The sequence below is a fragment of the Thamnophis elegans genome, chromosome 4, assembly GCF_009769535.1.
Source record: "Thamnophis elegans isolate rThaEle1 chromosome 4, rThaEle1.pri, whole genome shotgun sequence".
Lineage (NCBI taxonomy): Eukaryota > Metazoa > Chordata > Lepidosauria > Squamata > Colubridae > Thamnophis > Thamnophis elegans.
Genome location: NC_045544.1, coordinates 117124477 through 117148622, shown reverse-complemented (window position 1 = coordinate 117148622; position 24146 = coordinate 117124477). Strand labels below are relative to the sequence as shown.

At 41.3% G+C, this 24146-nt stretch overlaps 1 long non-coding RNA gene across 5 annotated transcripts in view; it reads left to right on the top strand.

The window, feature by feature from the left end:
• LOC116507160 overlaps positions 1-24146 on the top strand; it is a 73282-nt gene that overhangs the window by 9174 nt on the left and 39962 nt on the right. For 4 of the 5 annotated variants that reach the window (XR_004255166.1, XR_004255168.1, XR_004255164.1 and 1 more), the window contains exon 3: positions 21795-21916. The exons of the other annotated variant lie outside the window; for it this stretch is intronic. This is a non-coding gene — a long non-coding RNA (uncharacterized LOC116507160). The remainder of the gene's footprint in view (positions 1-21794; positions 21917-24146) is intronic. 5 annotated transcript variants of the gene reach the window in all.

The window sequence follows — 24146 nt, the reverse complement described above, 5'->3', positions numbered from 1 at the left end:
CACTATCCTCAAAGTCTGTAACTGCCAAAATTAATGACAGTTTCTTGACACTTTGAGTGGAAAACAGGGCGTAGTTCAAATACATTTAACAGACTCCTTTCCAAAATTCAGAGTGAGGGGGGAGAAAATCCTCCTACATGTGACATAGATCTGCCCACTATGTATCACAGCCATCTTTATGCCCTTGGCTATTCCCAAATGTTATGCAGTATGCAGTGATCAGAATCTTGCTTTCTTATTAAATATCTGTATCTTCAATGGAGAAAAATATCACTTTTTTCCCCATTCTGTTACATTTTCAACTACAGAAGGCTTTCTGTTCTCATTGTTGAACCTCTCCTATGTCCTTATTATAGCTCTTCTTTCACTTGCCTGAGAAAGCTTGTTCACCTGCTCATCTCATTATGTCCCATTGGATTTTAAAACCAAGTGACGTCCTCTGATTTTAAGATCTCAGGATCATTTTTTTTAAACCAGCCCTCTTTCTATAAAGAATTTTTAAAGTACTTCTCCAAGACAATTAACAAAAGGAAAGGGATGAAATATTCCACAGACCGTTGGTCTCCTTGTCAATCTGCAAAGGAACTAAGTGGTATTTCATAAGGATATTGCTACAATGCAGCCAGCCCTAATAGGCCTTGCAATTATCAAAGCAGAAAGCTTTGTTAAACCACAACTGATTTGCAAATAAATTGTGATATACTCTGCCAAAATCTCAGCTGTCAGTCATCCCAGGGTTAAACAGGTATGGTAATCCAGCTCAGAATACTTGAGATGGAAGAAGAACTTTGGAGGAAGAGACTTTTTAAAATTTAGTTTTTAGGAAAAATAGATACTTATCAGTTTGTCTGACACTCAGCAATCCAGCGGATTATTTTCAGAGTGGACAAAGTTTAGAATCTAGGATGGCTATTTACTTTCTTTGAAAGCAAGCATATATTGTGAGAGTTAATTTCTCTCTATTAATTCATTCCATTTTCTGCACTGGCCATTATGCCACACTCAAGCTTACAGACATTCATGCACTTTTGAAAGCAAGCTCTTTTTGCTACGTATAAGGATTGAGGTCTAGAAAGCATTGTCAACAAGGCACAAAGTCTCTGGCAAATCGTCTGCACTGTAGGAAGAAGACCCAAAATGAGCAAGCAATAAACCAACAATCTAAGTAAGAATATACAAGCTAACTCTGGTCTCCTCCCAAAAACCACACACACAGGAAATACACATTAGGGCACAGATTTTGCCTGAATTTCCTTCTGCTCGGACATAAGTCAGGATGATGGAAAGGAAAATGATTTACAGACTATGCTACCAATGTTCAGCGTTTCGTGTGGTCTTCTGAATGGAACTGTGTCGGAATGTAGTCTGGAGTCCCAGAAAGGAGAGTCTGCTTTCCAGAAGGCGAAGAGGTAGGGGAGCTTGGAAACTCTGGAGGCTGGAAGAAGTTTCAGATGGCTAACCCTAACCCTAGCAGTTCACAGAATATATGTATAGTTTATGTAGTCAGGTGCTTTAGTCTAGCACCGTGTTGGCGAACCTATGGCTCGCATGCCACAGGTGTCACACGGAGCAATTTCTGAGGGCACGCGAGGCATTGCCCTGTCAACTCCAGTGTGCATGCGTGCGCTGGCCAGCTGATTTTCAGCCGTTTTCTGCATTCCGGAGGCTTCAAGGAAGCCTCCTGAAGGCAAAAAACTGCCCAACGCACAAACCGGAAGTCAGTTCCTAAGCATCTGGTTTGCGTGTTGGGTTGTTTTTCACCCTCCCCAGGCTCCAAGAAAGCCGTGAGCACATGCACAGGGCAGCGGGGGGGTGTGTGTTCACGTGCACATGTGCGGGGGGGACAGCATGGGGGGCATTAAATTAAGGGGTCCAGCACATGCTTTTAGCACCCGAGGCGAAAAAGATTTGCCACCACTGGTCTAGTATGTTTCTGTCAATACACAAACAACAATTTAAATAATTACTCGGACTACTGTCAGCCTCAAGAACAACCCTACACATCATTCCTGGGATTGACAAGAACTCCTGCCTGCTTTTAAGATGTCAACCTCTATAGATAGATATCAACTTGAAGAGTTTTGGTAGTCTTTGAGTGTGATGTTCCCGTGGGTCGACCATGAGGCCAATGTTGAGAAAAGAACTTTCTCGAGATGGAGCGACCCAGATGAGAGTCTGAGAGCCCCTTTTATTGGGATAGAACAAAGGCAGGAGGAGCAATAGCATGTGATTAAAAACAGCCTGTAAAAGTACAATTTCTAATCTACTGCTCAGGGAAGTTCTGTCTATATATGGTCATATCCTGGTCAGGATCCTGGTCAGGATGTTTTGTTATGGACTATCAGGATGTTATGTTCTGCACTATCAGGATATCAGGATGTTATGGAGTTCTAGGAGTTTGTTTTCTCCTGTGTGATACAGCGTGACTCTGCAGGCCCTAGTATGAACTAGGCCATGGAGGACACACACCTACACAAGGAACTATATTACAACATTTGAGTTTGCATGTTTTCTTGCAGTTGTTTCATTACCCAAACTAGGTAACATCATCAATGTGAGTAAGGTTTGCTTTCATTTTATAGTCTAGTGGGTTCCTCTGTTGGTATTGGTATGGGGGTGGTCTTAAGAGATTATTTGGTTGGGCTGTCGACTCTTGGCTTGTTTGGCAGTTCATCAATTGGGTTATTGCTTACTTGAGTGGTAGTCTGATGTTTATCTTGGAGTTAATCTATCCTCATCTGGGGAGGGAGGTGTTTTGGTCTGTTTTGTTCCTTTTTTTGGCTTGTTGATTGTTTCTTTTGCATAGTATGTATTGCTTATGTGTAAGTGTCTATTGATGCCTAATTGGTCAGAGTGCCAGAGTTTTAACAGTTCCCTAGCATTTTTGGCTTGGTCTAGGATGGTCAGTTTCTCAGTTGAAACTATGGTTAAGTCTGTCCATGTGTTGTAACATTAAAGAGTTTTCATCATGTCTTCTGATTTCTATTTGGTGTTCGTGGATGCGTTTTGCCAGTCTTCTGCCTGTTTTTACTATTACAATCATTAGACTATATGTTGTAGATGACTCCTGTTTTTTCTGCTGGGGCTGCTGGGTCTTTCGATTTACTTAGGATGTTTTGAAGGCCTTTACTTGGCTTGTGTGTTTCGCTGATTCCATGTGGTTGTAGCAGCCTGTTGGTGGTTTCTGAGATATTTTGATGTATGGCAGTGATATTCTTTTTAGGGCTTGTCCTGGTTGTGCTCTATTGGGTTGAGTGGTCAGGCATTTTTTGATAAATAGATTTGGACATAATTCTTCATTGGCCAAGTGTGATTGGACACACAAGGAACCTGTCTTTGGTGCCTATGCTCTCAGTGTGCATAAGGAGAATAAAATACATTCATCAAGAATAAAAAGATACAACACTTAGTGATAGTCAAGGTTACTAATAAGCTATCAAATCGTACTAGGAAACAAATAGAAAGAATGTAAATTGAAAGATACAAGCAACATGGTTATAGTCATAAGTGGGAAGAGATAGGTACTAGTGACAGTCGAGGTTACTTTCATTGGGAGATATTGTATAGATGCTCTGCTTCCTTTTTCTGCCGTTCAGGGTTTCTGCAGTGAGCTAATTCCCCTTTGGTTCTAAAGGGTCTATGACGGTGTTTCTCAACCTTGGCAACTTGAAGATGTCCGGACTTCAACTCCCAGAATTCCCCAGCCAGCATTCGCTGGCTGGGGAATTCTGGGAGTTGAAGTCCAGACATCTTCAAGCTGCTAAGGTTGAGAAACACTGGTCTATGACAATTCAATGCGGCCAGCTTGCCACGGCAAACTCATCAAGACCAACTCACCATAGCCAACTCGCTGTAGCCAATCTGCCACAGTCAATTCGCTGTAGGACAACTCACGGCGGCCATCTAGCCACAGGACAACTTGCTGCGAGACAAGAGTTACACTAACATCAAAGAAATAGTGGAATAGAATCATTCAGGAAAGAATGCAAAAGGAGGGAGAGAATGAAATGTGCATGGCAAAAATTAAAATAATTTCTATTTTAAATAAACATAATTGTTAAATTGTGCCACAGCGAGTTGTCCCATGGCAAATTGGCAATGGCGAGATGGCCACAGCAAGTTGGCTGTGACAATTTGCCCCATTAAATGGGGATTTAATTGTAATTGTGTATTCCTACTATGCCATTTACTAATAGGAAGCAGAATAAAAATGAGTAACACGTTTTTTTCTCTTTAATGAGTTAATTTTAGTTTTTATTGAAATCGTGCCTGTTTAAGGTGATTGTACTCTTTGGGGCATTGCAGTCTACATTTTTTTATATTTAAAAATTGCACATTACCTCAAGAATTGCATTTTTGAAATGTGAAAAATTATTACGTGAAATAAGGGCCTTTAGGTTAATTGGGGGCATTGGCCCTTTCAAGGTGTGGTCAGTGGAGAGTGGGAGGCTTCACTGGATTTGGGGTCTTGGAGTTTCCCATCCCTTTCAAGCATGAACCTAGAGAGACTTAATGTCAGGATTCCAAATAGCATCCTCAATCAAATAACACTCCAAGGCTAGAAGTTCCTCAAAGTTGCAATTTATTAAAAGAACCATGTTGGCACATCTGGGAAAACCCGAATCTGAAAGTTTCCAGGTTTTCCCACCCAGTTGAAAGTTCAAGATTCTGCCCCAACACCCACAAGTTCATCACATAGTCCAATCTTCCACTGACACGGAGACAGAGTCCACCCATCCAGTTCCGGCCAGGTGCAGAGACAAAGGATGACCTTGATTTTCTAAGAAGAATGTTATTATGTCTACATATCGCCCAACTCCTTATAATATCCCCTCCCATTTTCCCACAGTAGAAAATGTGGCAGGCCTGAAGGCCAAAAAGAAAAGATGGCTTGCAGGCCTGACACTTAAGCTACGCGAGCAACTTTTGCTATCTCAGCAGACACAAAGTCTCACTTTATAGGAGGTAGGAAACAATTTTCAGAGAGATCGTTTTCTGTTTTATTTAACGTCCTAAAAATGCAGAGAATTTCCCCTCTTCAGCCATCGCTATGACCACCCCCAAATTAATTCCTCAATGTGAATTCATAGTGATTTTTTAAAATATGCTAAACCAAAATTTGGTTGGTAATCCTGCTCTCTACCTTGTAAGGAAAAAGAGTATGTTTTTAAAGAAAACTTGACAATTTGGTGGGTTCAGGCAGTGACATCAAAAAAAGAAATAAAAAAAGAAAACCTCATTAAAAATAGATTTTGTGAAAACGGACGATACCCCCAATTATATTCTGTGCAAAATATGCCTGAGTTGCACCCCTCAATCCAAAATAAGTAGTATTTGGATGTTCTGTGTTTGATCTCGCCCCCTCCCTCCCCAATGTGGAACATAATTGCAACTGAGCAAGAAGGTGGGTGTAATTGCTTGTAGACAATATGACCTAGGTTTGCAGGAATCTGGATTTCTGCCATGTTTACCTCCCCTCTGCCAAAGTTTGAGCAAAGCAGCAGAGCAAGCTATGAAGACAACAAGCTTCTGCAGAACTCAAACGCCAGGAATGGAGTTAGTACAGCTATATGAGATTTACCATGGGCCATGCTTTCCTGGACCACAGAGTTCTGCCAAAGTAAATTGCTTAGTCTTTTAAGGTGCCACAAGCCTCTTGGTTTTTCTGCAAAACACTAATCCAGTTTATACCTCTGGAAAATGTCCACCAGATGGAGAGCAGCCTGACCGTCTTCAGTGAGGTTTGTTTACTCTCGTTCAGGTTCAAAGTTCCAAGCTCTGGTGGGCTGCCAGAAGAGGCGTCAAGCATAGGGAAGGTAATAACAATATAGCTTTTGCTTTTGGGAGGACTGGCCCTGCGCATGTGTCCGTAGGTTATGGGAAAGACAAAGATGGGCTTCATTTATTTATTTACAATTTCACCTTCAGGGCTGCCTGTCGCCATAGTGACTGTGGGCGGCTTGCAGATAAAAAAATGAAAAGAAAACAAAATGTATCAAGAGGAGGAAGATAATGGCTAACTGGAACCGAGAACACATGGCATCTGATAAGCAACCAAAGCGATTTGCCTCCCATGGTAGACCAGGGGCTGGAAGAACAATCAGGTCCTAAGCGGTTTATGAAAGGTTAGAAGGGTGGGTAGGATGGTATGAATCTCTGGGGGGGGGGGTGTCAATCCACAAGATGAGAATCATTGCAGAGAAGTCATGCTTCCTAGGTCTGTAAGACAACCCTACCAGGAGTGGGTTCCTGCCAGTTCTAACCTCTTCTATAGAAAAGGTTCCACAAATCTACAGTGCCGTTTAGAACCGGTTCCAGCTCCCTCCCCCCGCCCATCCGCAAATCATCAAGATGAAGAGCGAGAGGAGGAATTCTGGGAGTTGAAGTCCACAAGTCTTAAAGCTGTCAAGTTTGAACACCCCTGGGTTTTTTTTCTAAAGGGTTAGGGGTGCAGGGGTCTTGTAACTTGACAGCTTTAAGACTTGCACACTTCAATGCCAGAGTTCCTGAGCCAACATGACTGGAGGAGGAATTCTGGGAGTTGAAGTCCACAAGTCTTAAAGCTGTCAAGTTTGAACACCCCTGGGGTTTTTTTTCCTAAAAGGTTAGGGGTGCAAGGGTCTTGTAACTTGACAGCTTTAAGACTTGCATGCTTCAAATGCCCGAGTTTCTGAGCCAACATTTTGGTTGTTAAGCAAGAGCGTTGTTAAGTGAGTTTCACCACATTTTACAAGTTGGCCATGCCTACCCAGTCACATGGCTGGCAAGCCACTCCCACCGAGTCACATGGCCAGCAAGACACTCCCACAAAGCAGGCCACACCTACAGAAGAGGTTCTAAAAATTTTTGAAACCCACCATGAATCCTACTTAGGATCATCTAAGAGCCATGGTGGTGTGGTGGTTAGAATGCAGTATTGCACGCTAATTCTGCTGAGTGCCAGCAGTTCGATTCTCACAGCTCAAGGTTGACTCAGCCTTCCATTCTTCCCAGGTCAATGAAATGAGGACCCAGGTTGTTGGGGATAATAGGCTGACTCTAAGCTTACGCTTAGCGAGGGCTGTAAAGCACCATGAAGTGGTATATATAAGTCTAAATGCCATTGCTATTAGTGGGCAAGATCTGGAGCCGTGATGGCGAACCTATGGCATGTGTGCCACAGGTGGCATGCAGAGCGCTCTCTGTGGGCACAGGAGCCATTGCCCCAGGTCAGCTCCACCACGCATGTGTGCATGCCTCCTGCCGGCCAGCTGATTTTTGAGTTTCTGCCACTCATGCACATGTGGGTTGGGGAGATAGTGTGTGCATGCGGGGGGTGGGGGGGTGTCATGTGCACATTGCATTATGGGTGTGGGCATGCTTTTAGCACACGAGGACAAAAAGATTAGCCATCACTGACTTAGAGCATGCCCACTCTAGCTGACCTGACTGGACAAGTGGAACCATATGGAGTCTGGTGATCCCTCAAGTAGTCAGCTTTAGGCCATTCAGGGCTTCATAGGTGTTAGCTGGCCCCTTCAATTGCACCTAGAAGTCCAATGGCAACCGGTGCAACTCATGAAGCAGCAGGACATGGGCACAAACCACAACACACCCACCACTGTCCACTTCTCTGCTGTGTTCTAGAGTCTAGACCAGGGGTAATCAACCTTTTTATACCTACCGCCCACTTTTGTATCTCTGTTAGTAGTAAAATGTTCTAACCGCCCACCAGTTCCACAGTAATGGTGATTTATAAAGTAGGGAAGTCAATTAAATTTAAAAAAAGGAAAGTGCTTCAGTATCGGACAAAACCCCTACTGCCCACCATGAAAGTGGGCGGTAGGGACCAGATTGACTACCACTGGTCTAGACCAACTATGGATTCTGAATGATCTTCAGAGGAAGCCTATGCAGATTGCCTTAAAATAATCCAAATTAAGGGATGTCCAACATATGAAGACTTTTCCAATTCAGGAATGGAAGGAATTGGCACACAAGCTGAACCTGGACAAAAGCTCTATTGACCGCAGTTGCCACCTACTCCTTGAGCAGGTGCTGTGAGTCCAAGAAAACCCACAGGTTGTACATCAGTGTTGCATGGGGCAACACTGCAGCCCCATTAAAGACTAAAGTTGCCTAAGTAACATAGAGATGGCTCAAGGGATCATACATAGGAACACAAATCCATTAAAGAGCGAAGTCATGAAAATATGGCCTTTCAGTCAAGAAATATCATACAGTACAGAATATAAGCAAGGAAAAGTATCAGCACAGAGCAGAAGAGTCAGCCACTGAAAAAATGACCCGCACTGCAGGATGTAGAGAATGATCAATTATTCCCCACTCTTTCTGTATCTACGAAGTATCTCATAAAGTCTGATTTTGGTAAGAGCCTGAAAGTGTATTCTTTGCTATTATACACTTTTAAAAAGGTTCTCTCTCTTAAGGATGAAAACACTGAAGATCTCTGTAACCTACTGTTGGAAGAAATGTTCTCCTGGGTTCCAAGTGGGGGAAAAGACAGTGGAGACATGGAGGCTGCTTGGAAAGATGGTTTTAATGGTGGACAGGACCACATGGCTTGAATCCTGAACAGAAAAGGTGATCACATGCTTCAATGTTGGTGGAGAAGAGAAGGGCTGAAGAGAAGCTGAGTCCCTGGTTTTATGCCCTCTCTGGCCTTTGATCTTGCATTCTGATTGGTTGTCAGACTCCCATGGGGCCATGCAGGGGCAACTCTCTAGGCTGCGTTTTGAATCCAGGTTTGGTTGAGTTCTCAGATGCCATGTGGGGAGTTGGGTAAAGGGCCAATATTATCATGCCTTAATCCCATCCCCGGGAGCTGAAGGGGAGAAGTCTTTATTATGTAAAGTGGACTAGCTCAGGCTTTAATGGCTCATTGACAAAGGGGGATGGGCAGGAAGCTGCAGGCAGCTATTCTGTCTTTTAAAACATGTTTCTTTCTTTTCACATCCAAAGAAATATTCTGCCTTTTCAAGATTTCCTAGAATATTTCATTTTTCTGGGAGAGGGCTGGGTGATAACTTCCTATACTACGACATTCTGGCAGTTGAAGTCTATACATCTGAAAGGCACCAAGTATCAGAGCTGGAAGCCATCTTTTACATTGGGTCTTCAGGCTTGCCACATTTTTCGCTGTGGGAAAATGGGAGGGGGGATTATATGAAGTATTGAAGATATATACCGTATTTTTCAGACTATAAGACACACCGGTGTATAAGAAGCATTAAGATTTTGAAGAAGTAAGTAAGAAAAAAAGGTTTTGTCCTCCACAGCCCTCAGGAACATTCTGCAGGCTTCAGCAGGCTGTGGGAAGGCAAAAACACTGTTTTTGTGAAAAATGGGCAGAAAGTGGGTCATTTTTTGAATAAATGGAGGCATTTTTGCCTTCCCCATCCCTGCTAAAGCTCGCAGAGTGCTGCTGGGAGCTGGGGAAGGCAAAAACACCTTCGCTTTTGCGAAAAATGGCCCATTTTTTGCCAAAATGGGATGCAGGGGTGGGGCTTCAAGAGGCCAAAAATGGCTGTATTCGGTGTATAAGACGCACCAACATTTCCACGCTTCTTTGGGGAGGGGGGAAGGTGCATCTTATAATCCGAAAAATACGGTAGTCTAAATGACATTCCTTTCTCAAATAGTCAAGGACAGCTTGCCCTGCACCTGGAGTGGTGTGACTGGCAGACATCTCCAGTTGGGACGGTGCCTGATTGGACCATGTGACAGACATGTGGGTGCTGGGCAGGGACTTGAACTTTAACCTGGGTGGGGAAAACCTGGAAGCTTTCAGATTCAGGTTTTCCCAGATGTGCCATTATGACATCTCTAATAAAATGCAACTTGGAAGAAACTTAAGCCTCGAGGCTTCTTTCGTTGGGGGTGTTACTTGCAACCCTGACACCAAGGTTGCAAAACACTAACCAAGGGCAAACGATGATAACTGTATCCTCAAGCTCCTTAATTCACCACAAAGGGCATCTCATCAGAGGCATTACTTTCCTAGCACCTCAGACCCAGTGATGTTAAAATAAAACCCAATTTACATATACGACAGCTCAGAGCAAAACCAAGAGTGCCAAGCTGTGGAACTGATCAATTGCCAAGAAAGTGAATCATAAAATAGGCCGCCGTTTCCTGACAAAGGGTCCTTTTTGCAAACACGTGCTAAAGTATTGAACTAAACTAGTTTGGAAATATTTTAGGCTCGCTTATCCAACTAGTTTGTTTTTAAAGGATGAGTGGAATCATCTACACTTTGCTTGTCTGCAGGCTGTCAGTAATCATCAGTGAGCTGCCACTACTAATGCAGAGTCACAAGTCTGATCTATGGATCATTCTTTAATTTTAGAACAGAGATTACATGGTAGAAGGGAACGTGATATTGGCTTTTAGTTCTTTTTCAGGTACTCTCTGTGGGAGAGGATTGCTGTGTTTACATTCCTCTCCAAGAAGATGCAATCACAGAACTGCCATTATCGCAGCGTTTTTCCTTGGCTATCTTTTGGAACTTAACATGCCTGAGTTACGCATATTCCATATGTTCATAAGACTGGCTTTGAGATACGACTTTGGAAATTAAAACTTGGTCTTTAGGTCCTTTCTTCCTTAACTTTTTTTTTTTGAGAGTATGTGACTAGCACTATGAAGTCTTAGAAGTCAGGGCAGGAGCTAAGCAGCGGGGTTCTTGTAGTGATAATTAGTTGGAAAAATGGTGGTGGGGGATTTCTAATTGCAGAAGTATGAAGCTTTTTTTTTCCTTGTTGGACTTCAACTCCTGACCAGTCAGCTTACAAACTCGGCCCGATGGGAATTAGTGCAACATTTTAGGGACAAAACAGTGCCATGGGTGACACTGTTTACTGACCAACTTTTGTAGAAATCAAAGAAGAAAGATGAGATCAGAATGCAGGAAAAGCCTGGGCTTTTGTGGCTTCTTAGCTGCCTCCTTTAAGGAAAAGTTTCTGAAAAAACTAGTCAAGTAAGCGGATAGGTCAAGTAAGGTCAAGCTGGACACTAATTCACATGTGTAGAGTTGCCCCACTTCCTACTGGAAGTTTATCACAGACTTTTCCAACCTCAGTGATTCTCCAAGGATTTCGAGAGGTCTTGTCTTGTCAGAGATATTGGCCCAGTTTATTCCAAGTGCTGAATCCTGGATTCCCTGTAGGCCAATAATGGTGCTCCCATGTTACACCCCTTTTAGGCGGCCTGCATTGGTTGCCGGTTGTCTTCCGGGTGTGATTCAAGGTACTAATTATGACCTTTAAAGCGCTCCATGGCTTGGGCCCAGGATACCTGCGAGACCACCTACTGCCACCGGTAGCCTCCCATCGTCCAGTGCGATCCCACAGAGTTGGCCTCCTCAGGGTGCCATCGGCCAGACAGTGTCGGCTAGCGATCCCCAGGGGGACAGCTTCTCTGTGGGAGCGCCTTCCCTCTGGAATGAGCTGCCCCTGGAGCTTTGTATAATCCCCGACCTCCGGTCCTTCCGACGCACCCTAAAAAGTTGGCTTTTCCAGCAAGCCAGCCTGGCCTGAACAAAACAAAATAAATTATTGATCATTGTTAATTTTAATCGAATTTTTTAAAAATGTTATTGTTAATCCTAATTGGGTTTGTTTGGGATATTCTATTTAATTTTTTAAAAACTTTTGTAATATGTGTTTTTTTAATGTTGTACGCCACCCTGAGTCCTTGGGAGAAGGGCAGCATATAAATCCAATAAACCAAACCAAACCAAATGTGCTCTATCATTTTTTTCCCATCAACTGAGATTCATAATTTCTTTCAATAAGGTTAACAAGAAAGAATTTCAGGACATTCGTTTCCTCCTAAATACTGCTGAGGCAGAGGGAAAAAAGGGCCCTGACAAGGACAGAAAGATTGGGGTGAGTAATTTCTGTAAAGAACAAGAACTTCCTGGAGATGTCTGTGATCAGCAGAAGGCGCGAGGGAGAAAAGCTGTGCCAACGAAAGTCAAGGCAGCAAGAGTAACACAGCTACCCACCATTGTTTTTTGCGGGTCAAGAAAAGAGATCCCCTTGGGTGCAAAAACAGGGGAAGTTTCCAGAACATGAGACCAGAACAAGGTGGCCATACTAGGAAGCTGACTTCAGTACTCTTGTCTGAATTCCTTGCTCAAAGAACACCTCCTTCATCAATTTGAAACCAAAGTGGCTTGCTTGCTAGACTGGACAAAAGGAGCAACAATAGATGGAGTTTGCAGCCAGCCAGCCGCAAACTGACACATTGGCCTCTGTTCCAGCTCACTGGGGAAGAAAAGAATGTCTGTATAAATCACACCAACCATCAGGTTTCTCACTTCCTGTCCACAGGACTTCCCGGCTCCCAGAATTATGAAGGGACTTTTATATATTTTTGGAGAACTGGGAGAAGGAAAAAAAGGGAGTTCTTTAAAAAAAAAAAAGTTTAAAAAATAGTTTCTTTCAGCTAATAATGAACTGAACAGTATATTAAGAAGAAAAACATTCAGCATTAACCCAGAAGAGACAGAAACCCTTTTCATAATGCCTGGCCACAGAACAACAACTGCCAGTTAAATCAGCATTCATTCCTCCGGCTTTGCCAACACAAACTCAAAAGCAGGCATAGAAGAACATTTGAACCAGGCTCACATCTTCCCTTCTTCCTCCCATACCCCCTCCCAAAAAGAAAAACTCAGGAAGGCTAAAAGGTGCCAGCCGGCATCTTCACAGGACTTCAGCTGGAACTCCAGCACAAAGCAGAATTCCAGAGAAGGTCGCCCTCTTCCTTCTTCACTTGTCTTAATTTTTGGGCTGCTTAGAACACCAAAGCAGCAGCCGTGCAGAGAAAATGGACCCGAGGCTTTCTGTTCATAAGCAGTAAAGGTGGACAGGTTGAAATAGCTGGAAGAGTTGGCTTCCGTTAGAAGCTAAAGGCCACCTCCTTGATTTCAACTCAGGAGTTACGTTGTGATGGGGAATCAGGCTTTCATAAGAATTTAGCCATTGGGCAGGATCAGACCCAAACCACCTTCATCGATCCCCATTACCAACTCAATGAAAGGTGAGGGCAGAAAGCAGGCCTGAAATCCTCCCGGTTCAGCCCAGTTTGGCCGAACTGGTAGGGACGATTGTTGTTGGTTCTCTGAACCCGTAGTAAAAAAAAAAAAAAGCTTCTGAGGACTGTGCGGCTCAGTTGTGAGCCGTACGATCGTTGGAAGCTCCCCCCCCCCCCCGCTTTTTAAAGCATTTTTTCCTGCCTATTCCCCCGAACCAGCAGGGGAAAATGCTTTAAAAAGTGAAAAAAAGATGGCCACACCCACCCAGTCACATGATCCCCCACCAAGCCACGCCCACAGAGCTGGTGGCAAAAAATATATATTTCACCACTGGCAGAAAGTAAATTACCATCACAACATAGATGCCTTTTGTTACCTAAGGCAAGGGTTCAAACTCAAGGCCCAGTGCCCAGATCCAGCCCACAAGGTGCTTACATCTGGCCCATGGGTCTGCCCTGGAAACAGCGAAGGACCATCCTGCGGTGCCTCTGCAAGTGAAAACGGAGCTTGGGACAGCTCCCAAGCTCCGTTTTCACTGGCAGAAGGTTGCAGGAGGCCGTTTCAGCCAAAAATGGAGCTTGGGGGCCCGTTTTCGCTCACAGAGTGTTCGGGCAACCACATGCATCCCAACACGAGTGATGTTGAGCTGGCCACGCCCACCCTGGCCCCCCAAGGTCAAACAGAACTCTGATGCAACCCTCAATGAAATACAGTTTGACACTCCTGACCTAAGGCATTCATATAGCCAAGATGATTAAAATACACTAACTTTGTGGGAAATAGCAATAGCACTTAGACTTAAGTTTTACAGTGCTTTACAGCCCTCCCTAAGCAGCTTCCAGGCTGCAGAAAAATATAGCAATATCACTTCTATACGGTTTCAAAGTGTTGAGAGCCCTATTGCCCCCAACAATCTGGGTCCTCCTTTTACCCACCTTGGAAGGGTGGAAGGCTGAGTCAATCTTGAGCCTGGTGAGATTTGAACTGCCCAATTAGCAGGCATAGCACCACATAGAATATGTTTTCCTTCCATTAAATCATATTTTATTCTTGGAGAATGCCTGGATATAAGTCCCTGCAGCTTTCTTGCCTGCTTTCTTGCCAGTTTTTTTTTTAGAATTAGTTTGCCATGGCCTCCTTCCTAGAGTTGAGAGAAACTGACTGGCCCAAGGTCATCCAACTGGTGTTGTGCTTAAGGTAGGAGTAGAACTCAGAATCTCCTAGTTTCTAGCCTGATACCTTAACCAAATTCGCTTTCATGCAGAATATATATTTTTCTAACAATTGAGACACTTTCCCTCTCCTTCAAGGTAGTATCTGTTTCTGAGCACTTAAAGGAAGGTGGACTGGGCTTCCTGGGAGGAGCCTACTGGTGGAAGCAGCAAAAATCAGCTGCCTCCGAATTCCTGGCTACGTACCTGATTAGAGGATCTTCCATCTGACGTCTTATCAGGTTTTCTTATCCTTCAGGCAAGAGGGAAAGAAGAAACTGTTTTGCTGGCAAATGCTCTTCGATTTTTGCAGCTTTTGTGCTTGCAAGGAAAGGGGGGCTAGCCCAAGGCAGAACGGCTGTCCGTGCTGGGAACTTCCAACTGCCTTGTGCAGGACAAAGTAGGTCTCTCCCACTCTGCTCTAAGTTTTGTTTGATTTAATCTTATCACGAGCTGAATCCGTTTACTGCGAGGACAATAATTGCTTATCAATATTTTAGCTTCTTCTCTTTTTCTCCTCCGAAAAATTATTTACTCAGAGGCTTTTAAAATGGCGCCGAGCAGGCTGGTTTCTCCGGTAATAACGAACACTTTTTGCTAATTCTCACAAGACTTCAAAAGAATTCAAAACAAAAGAGATAGCTTATCACATGTTTTGGTTTCACAATAGAAGAATTTTACTCCTTCATTAACTTTGCTTATTTGGAAGTTAAATGGTGATGAATCTGTTGAACGGTTTTGTTACATTGTTTACTCACTGAAACTTTTGCCAAGCCTTAAATTTCAAAATAAAAGCCTCTTTACTTAAAGCTGCATATTTAGGCAATAGAGTTTTATTAACTGCAGGCAGACAAATTTTGAAATGGCCTCAAAACCAAATATTAACTTGAAGACGTCACCCTCTACTTTCAGGGGCACATCCTCAGTGCCTGGTACAAAGCTGCAGCCTCCGCTTCCTACGCCCCCTGCTGGGGATGTGTTAACGAAAGAATTTTTTCTGAGTAATCTAAGCGAGGCTTTTAATGCACAGACAATTAAAATGGAAGATAAATTTAGAGATAATAGAGAGGAGAGAAAAGAGGAAATAAAAGAAATGAAAGAAGAAATTAAAAGTGAAATTAAAAGTGAAATAAAAGGACTTAAACAGGAGTTGTATGAGAAATTTGAGGCTAAGGTTGATAAAATTAGAGACGACATGCTGAGTCTTGTAACTGTATTAACAGAACATATTTCTGGAGTGGAAGATACTCTAGAGGTTCTTAATGATGCCAATGCTAACTTGACATTGAAAACAGAGGTGGTGGAACAAAAAGTGGAAAATGCTGAAAAAGAAATTATTATGATACAGTACCGACAAATGGAGTTCGCATTAAGAGTAAGGGGGCTGCGTGAGGAGAAACAGGAGAACCTGAAACAGATCCTATCGGAAGCTTTTGACCGCCTGATGGGAAGACCAGGGACCAACCAAGGCTGGCAAATTGACAAAGCTTACCGCGTTAACTCCTGGCTGGCAAAGCAGAAGCAGCTTCCTCGAGACATCGTTATATATTTTACTACAAGAGAGTTCAGAAATATGGTACTGCAAGCGTCTTATAACACTAAGCTTCAAATTGGCGGTCAAGACCTGGCTGTTTTGAAAGAGATACCACCTCAAATGTTAAGAGCCAGAAGAGACTACGCTTTTTTGGTCGAAGAACTCAGAAATCGTCAGATACAGTATAGATGGGATGCACCATTTGGCATCATATTTACATTTGATAAGCAAAGGTACCGCCTCAACTCTGTATGGAAAGCCCGAGATTTTTATTATAATATATTGAAGGCCGGACACCCTGCACCATCTGGACCTAGAGAAAGACCACAAGAAGGACAGGATAGACAGCAAACTACACAACCACCAGACAAGATGGAGCATCTCTCTTCTCTAGAAGTGCAAGGTGCTATGGAACCAAGACCTAGCCGCATGACTACTAGACGTATGGAGAAACAAGCTAAGAGGCAACAGCATCAACAATCATCGGCCATCGATCAAGGAACTACAACAACAAATCTGGAAGCAGTGGGAGGAGCTAGACCTAAGGTTAAACAGGCCGTGCAGGAAGCTCTAAAAATGCTTCAACCAACCAAAGATGACAACTAAGATTTTAACATGGAATGTCAACGGACTGAACTCTCCACAGAAGAGGAAGAAAATATTTCATTATCTTAAACAGTTTAAGAACGATGTAATTTGTTTGCAAGAAACTCATATCAAGTCAACTGATCAAAAATATTTGATCAACTCAAAACTTGGTCAACATTTTGCAGCTTCTGCTATGGGAAAGAAGAATGGTATAGTTGTATACTTAAGAAAAGATATGAAAGCTGAATTAATAGAAGCAGATCCCTTCGGAAGATATATTGCTTTAGACTTAATCTTAGAAGGGAAAAAGACATTACTTTTGGGAATTTATGCTCCCAATCAACAGCAAGATAGATTCTATAGAAATCTTCATGCTAAATTAGTACAGTGGGACTATAGTTCCTGTATACTATTGGGTGACTGGAATGGAGTGATAGATACTAAGAGAGATAAGAAGATTTCCCGCCTAAATACCAAGATGCGAGCAAAGTTACCCAAATCTTTCTTTGACATTATGGATGATTTTGAATTGAGAGATATCTGGCGAGAAAGAAATGCAGAGGAATATGACTTCACTTTCTTCTCGGACAGGCATCAATCCCTTTCAAGGATCGATTTTATTCTAACCACTAATGATTTGCTTCCTAGGGTCAAGAAAACAAAGATTGCAGCTAGAGTCCTTTCGGACCATAACCCAGTTTGGATGGAGTTGGGAAGGGTAGTGCAGGCAAGAAGGTCTTGGAGACTGAATGAAAATTTATTTAGATATGAAAACTATATTAATGATTGTAAAAAATTACTATCTGAATATTTTGTTTTGAATATGAATAAGGGTACATCTATGGAATTTGTATGGGATGCAAGCAAAGCGTATATGAGAGGAGTTTTGATGAATATAAATAAAACACATAGAAATAAGCAAGGGCTAAAACGAACAGAACTGGAAGAGGAAATTAAGAGAAAAGAGCTGGAGTTAACAAGGAAACCAGACGATACAAAGGTTAAGGAAGCTATTAACATATTAAAATCTCAATTTGACATGTTGATCTCTGACCAGGTAGCTACTAATTTATTATATGCAAAACACAATACTTTTTGTAATGCAAACAAACCTGGCAGATGGTTAGCTTATCAGATTAGGAAAAAAAGGAAAACTCGAAATATATCTAAACTGATTTACAGAGGGAAGGAGGTGTTCCAACAGGAAGAGATTCAAAAGGCTTTCTGGGAATTTTTTACAGAACTGTATAAAGGGGATAAAATTAATGGTTTAGACATAGACAAATATTTAGACAAGGAGAAAATACCTTCAGTTAGAGAAGAACACAGGCAAAAATTGAATCAACCAATAACCTCGGGGGAAATCCTGCAGGTAATTAAGCAATTAAAGCCAGGGAAAGCACCAGGTACAGATGGCTTGACAGCGGTTTACTACAAAAATTTACAGTTAGAAATGGTAGAACCTCTTAGAGAATTATTTAATATGATTCAAACGGAAGGTAAAGTCCCTCCATCTTGGAAGACAGCGTTTATATCTTTGATACCCAAAGAAGATCAAGATACTACTCAACCCAAAAATTATAGACCCATTTCATTACTGAATGTAGATTATAAAATTTTTACTAAAATATTAGCAAATAGGTTAATGTTGGTCATTCAACAATTGATACATACGGACCAAACAGGTTTTATACAAGGGAGACAGATGAAAAGTAATGTCAGATTAATTATTAATGCATTAGAATATTTGGGAAAGAACAACCAGATCCCTGCTGCGTTTATATTTTTGGATGCTGAGAAGGCCTTTGATCGAGTTAACTGGCAATTTCTGCTGAAGATATTGCAAAAAATGCAGATAGGAGATAATTTTTTACAGTCAATTAAAGCAATATACCAACAGCAAACAGCACAAATCATAGTCAATGGAAGTTTAACAGACTCTTTTCAAATTGGAAAAGGTACAAGACAGGGTTGTCCTTTGTCCCCATTATTGTTTATTATAACTTTGGAAGTATTGTTGAATAAAATACGGGGCTTGGATGGTTTAAAAGGGATCAAGATTAGGCAGCAAGAATATAGAGTCCGCGCTTTTGCGGATGATTTGGTCATAATATTGGAACAACCGCAGGAATCCAGTATGGTTTTAATGAATACGATTAATCAATATGGTCAAGTGTCTGGCTTTAAAATAAACTTAGGAAAAACCAAAATATTAGCTATAAATATGAATATTAAACAAAAGGAAGAATTAGGAGTGATGCTAGGATGTGAGGTAGTTAAAAAAGTCAAATATCTTGGAGTTAACATTTTAACTTCAAATGGGAAATTATATAAGCATAATTATGAACCACTTTGGCATAGCACACAGACAGAGATGAAAAAATGGGAGAAATTGCACTTATCTTTGCTGGGCAGGATAGCGGCAGTGAAAATGAACATTTTACCAAAATTTTTATTTCTTTTCCAAATGTTACCTATACTTAAAAAAGATGCGAACCTTTTAGAATGGCAGAAGGGTATCAACAAATTTGTGTGGGCAGGAAAGAAGCCGAGGGTAAAGATGAAAATAATGCAAGATGTACGTGAGAGAGGAGGATTGAAACTACCTAATTTAAAACTATATTATGATGCAGTGGCATTATCTGTAATTAGTGATTGGATTCATTTAACCAATGATAGAATATTGAACATTGAGGGACACGATCTGGTATTTGGTTGGCATGCTTACCTGTTATTCAACAAAAAATTGGATAAGAACTTTAAAAGTCATATTTTGAGAAATGCTTTATTGCGGGTTTGGAAGAAATACCAATATAAATTAAATGACAAGATACCCATGTGGGCAATTCCTAGACATGCAATTGAAAATATGAATACAGCACAAAAACAGGATAGATTTACTTACAGACAGCTTCTTACCTCGGAAAGGGGGGTATTACAATTAAAATCTTTAGAGGTATTAAAAGAGGAGAAGGTAGTTCAAACATGGTTCCAGTATGGGCAATTACAGGCTAGGTGGAAAATAGATCAAAAAATTGGCTTTATTCAAGTTGAGGATAATCTGTTTAAACAAATAAGAGATCAAAGCTTAATGCATATAAAGAGGATATATAATGTATTAATACAGATGGATTCGGAAACAGAATTAGTTAAAGATTGTATGATAAAATGGGCTCAAAATATTGAGGAACCAATAATGTTGGATACATGGGAAAGAATTTGGGTAAGAAATGTGAAATTTACACAAGCTCAAAATCTGAGAGAAAATTTTTACAAGATGTTTTATAGATGGCATTTAGATCCTAAAAAGTTGGCTTCTATGTATCCGAATGTACAGCCTAAATGTTGGAGGTGTGGTTCTCTCGATGCTACATATTATCATATATGGTGGACCTGTCAAAAGGTTAAGGCATTTTGGATAAAAATATGGTGGGTCATGCAAAATGTTTTTAAAAAAAGGATAAAGTTTATTCCTCAGTTATTTTTACTAGGTATATGTACTGATTTTACAGTGGTAGAGACCAATTTGATTCTGCACCTGATAACTGCAGCAAGACTGTTGGTGGCGCAATATTGGAAGAAGGAAGACTTGCCTACAATCCAAGAATGGACATTGAAAGTAACAAACTTAGCTGAAATGGCTAAAATATCGGCATATCTTAAAGATCATTCAAATGAGAGATATAAACGAGACTGGAAAAAATGGATTGACTATATACAAAATAAATACGGGACTAAGAAATTCCAGTTAGCCTATGCTTAAGATCAGAAATGATTTAAACTGTTAAAAGTTAGTTCAGTAAGAAGAAGCTAAGTTCAATCTAGAATGTCATTAATTTCTTTATTTCTTTTTTCTCAATAGATTTTAGACTGTGTTAGTTAAAAATCCATACCGTGTACGGGTTCTGGGAAGTCGGGGGGGGGGAAGGAGGAGGGGGGATGGGGGGGTGGAGGGAGGGAGGGGTACGCACAACAAAAAAAATTGTATTTCAATGTCTTAATGATTGACAAATGATGATATATTTGTGTTTGTCTTTTTTTTTAAAGAAAAATAAAAAAGTTCTCTTAAAAAAAAAAAAAAAAAAGGAAGGTGGACTATATATACCATTTGGATAATATGAATCTTAATAGCTGGAAGACACCCTAGAAAGCATCTTACTCATGCCATTTCCTGAGGAAACATGTTCCACTGCTTGACAGCTGTCAGGAAATTCCTCCTGATACTTACCTTGAATCCATTTCTCTGTAGTTCACCTAGCCTCGCTCTTTGGGGCAATCCTTCTTCTATGTGGACCAAAAATTGAGGATTGCTATCCTACTTCCTCTCAATTACCTCTTCTGAAGATTAAGCATATCACATTCTTTAGTAATTTAATTAATGAATTATTTACTTTCTAGACCCTTTATCATCTTAACTCTCCTCTAGAACACAGAATTATATTGCTGAAAGGGACCTCAGAGGCCTGCTAATCCAACCCTCCTGCTCAATGCAGGAGCCCTCTCTTCTCTGGGACAAGTATTGGGTATACAGTTATCGTATCCCACCCAATCTTTCTCTTTGATAGGCTAAACAGGCTTAACTACCTCAACCGTTCATCATATGAGTTCATCTCCAGATCCTTTATCATCTTTGTTGGTCTTCTCTGCATGCTAAACTCACTCTTATTTGTCAATGTCCTTTCTGAACAATAGGACCCCAAATTGCTGACAATATTCCAAGTGGAGACTGGAAGAAAAAAAAACCAGAATGGGGCAATTATTTTCTATGATTGGGATTTTATGTGTTTGTTAAGTGTAACAAAATATATAGGATTTTAGTCAAGACTTTCAAGATCACACAAAGCAGCAGCAGCATATGTATACACACATGCCTATTCATATACACACAATTCATTCCATAAAGAAAAGTAGAGAGAAGATAAAGGGAGATCACCCTTCTCAGTTGGCCAAGTAGATGAAAGGGAGGTTGAAGTTTCCAAAGCCTGCTTTGTGGGAGAATCTCTGCCTTTTCACATCACAATCTATTTTTTTATACAGTATAGAGGTTATGATCTCTTTGCTGAATCTCATGAGCGTTGCCTTTGTTCTGGTCTTGTACTTTTTCTTACTTGGTTGTGTTAGTTTCTTTTGAAGGAAACGAAGACTTGTTTATTAGTACCAGCCTTGAATTGTGATAGAAGTTTCCTTTCTTGTTCCTTCTTCCCACTCCCGCCCCCCTTTCCTGCTCACCTAGTAATAGGATACACATCAAATATAGTTGGATTCAGGGAGAATAGCACACATATTGAGGTGGGGGGGGGGGACCCACTTGCTTCTAAAATTTGCACCGCTCTGCTAGCAGATGTTTATCTTGTGGTCAACCACTCAGATCTCTTTTACATGTTCCCCATTCTATGTTTTCACCTGTTTTTATTCCCAGATGCAGAACTTTACCTTGCTGTGAAATTTCATCCTTTTCATTTCAACTCACTGCTCTCAATATTTTCCTCCAAGCTGAAGTTGAGACATTAATGAATGCTTTGAGTACTCCTACTGCCAATTGTGAGTCCCTCTAACAATAATATCTTTTAATCTATATTTACCTTTCTGTTAAGAATAGGAGATATTCTGTCAAAGCTTTGTTGAGATATATTATGTCTGCAGCATTCCCTTGATCTCCCCAAACCTAATAACCCTATCAAAGGAGCTAAGTTAAGTCTGGCATGATTTGTTTGCAACAAACCCACACTAACTCCTGTAATAGGATGCTTTTCCAAGCGCTCACAAAACCGTTGCATTTATATTCTGTTTAAGGACTTTGCCCTTAAACACATTTGTGGCTTCTTGGGTAATCCTTTCCCCCCTTTTGGAGATGAGATATTTACTTTCTCTCAATTTTTTCAGGATTATTGTTGTGGGGAAAATAGACGAGAGATGCATTGGATATGTTCGCCATCTTAAGTAATTTGTGAAAACAAAGACAGGATAGAAAATAAATCAATAAATATCACCAGTTCTCCAGCTCACAAAGTTTAACGAAGCTGTTCTATGACTGTCTCTATTAGTTTCTTCAGGATGTATTTTCTGGTGGCCAATTCCACAGCTAATTGAACCGAGTGAAATATTTTTTTTAATCTTTCCTTAAAAAAAAGACTCACCTGTCTAGTCATATCTGACTCTAGGGCAATGATGGCAAACCTTTTCGTAAACGCGTGCCAAAATTGTGTGTGCCCGTGTGGTAGCAATGCAATACTCCTGCCCACCTGCGCATGCATGTGTGACCCCCACACATGCACACATGGGTTTTTGCTTTCCCCAGGCGGGCCTGTTGGGCCCGTTTTCCACCTTCCCCAGGCTCTGGAGGCTTTCCTGGAGCCTGGGGAGGGCGAAAACAGCCTCCCCCGGTCCTCCAGAAGCCGGATTGTTTCTGAACTTCCGGTTGGCCTGTTAGGCCCATTTTTCACCCTCCCCAGGCATTGGAGGCTTTCCTGGAGACTGGGCATGGCGAAAATGGCCTCTCCCGGCCCTCTGGAAGGCTGAAAATCAGGTGGCTGGCACGTGCATGTGTGCTGGAGCTGACGGCCAGCAGATATGGACTGCATGCCATTGGTTCACCATCATGGCTCTAGGGGGCAGTGCTCATCTCTCTTTCTGAGGGAATTGAGGGAGCCAGTGTCGTATGTGGTCATGTGGCCAGCATGACTATATGCTGAGGCGCACAGAACACTGCTCCTTCCCACCAAAGTGGTACCTATTTATCTACTCGCATTTGCATGCTTTTGAACTGCTAAGTTGGCAGGAGCTGAAGCAAGTAACGGGAGCTCACTCTTGTCACACAGTGCTTGGGTCCCAAATCCGAGCTGTCACCTTTCCAGTTTCTTTAATCGCTGAGCCATCACACGCCTCTGATCTAAATTTCCCAAGCTTAGCCTCAGACATTCAAAAAACTTCATATACATGACATATTCTTCCAACAACCATATACATTCACCCAGAGAAAAATGCGGTATCCGTTCTGTAGATGTTAGAAATGTAATTGTAATGAAGCAGCTTCCATGCAGAAATAAAACAGAATTGAAGCTCATGTTGATTGGGGTGAGGAGTAAAGTATGATTTAAAAACTTCAAAGTAAGAAATATGCTTTGAGCTGGATAGATTGAACTTTTAAATATGGTTGAATATTTGCTGAGTTTATATTTTTTGGTTTTATTGTTTTAATTACTATGAAGAATTCACAGCCACATACATGAGATGGGCAGCTAGCTAATAAATAAATTAAGTACAATAGAAGAGAAGGATGTGTCCCAAAGGCTCTCAATAGAAATTCCAAGGATAAAAACAGCAAAGCAAAAATAGATGAACATAATTTTAGAGACATTTTAATGAGATGATAGTGCTCAAGGCAGGAAAAAAATGTATGTAAGTACTTTAATTTTTAGTTACTTGGAGAAAAGACAGCTACTCATTACACTTCCTGAAATTTTCTAGATATGTCCAACAAATAGGGAGTTGAAAAACTGCATGATTAGGTTGACACACTATCATACTGCAGTATTTTAGGATGATAAATTTAAAGTTTTAGTCCTCAGACATTCTGAACTAAATATATAAAATGGAAATTATAATAGTCCCAAGAATAATATTTCCATCACAAATGTTCTTCTTCCCACATCCTTCTACCAATCCCCTCTAAAGTAGAGTCACATTTCAGTTTACTAATTTTGATCCAGTCCAGTGTTCTGTATTTTGTAAATTGAAAGTAGTTCTTCAAAAGAATCCATTAAATAATCAA